Genomic DNA, 256 nt, shown 5'->3' on the forward strand with positions numbered 1-256 from the left:
ATTCACTCACTCACTCACCATTCATTCACTCACTCACATTCATTCACTCACTCACATTCATTCATTCACTCACTCACATTCATTCACTCTCTCATTCACTCACTCACTCACTCACACTCACTCACTCACATTCATTCACTCACTCACTCACTCACATTCATTCACTCACTCACTCACATTCATTCACTCACACTCACTCACTCACATTCATTCACTCACTCACTCACTCACTCACTCACACACACACACACACTCA

The sequence above is a fragment of the Sinocyclocheilus rhinocerous genome, unplaced genomic scaffold (assembly GCF_001515625.1).
Source record: "Sinocyclocheilus rhinocerous isolate Xijiao unplaced genomic scaffold, SAMN03320098_v1.1 scaffold3237, whole genome shotgun sequence".
Taxonomy (NCBI): Eukaryota; Metazoa; Chordata; class Actinopteri; order Cypriniformes; family Cyprinidae; genus Sinocyclocheilus; species Sinocyclocheilus rhinocerous.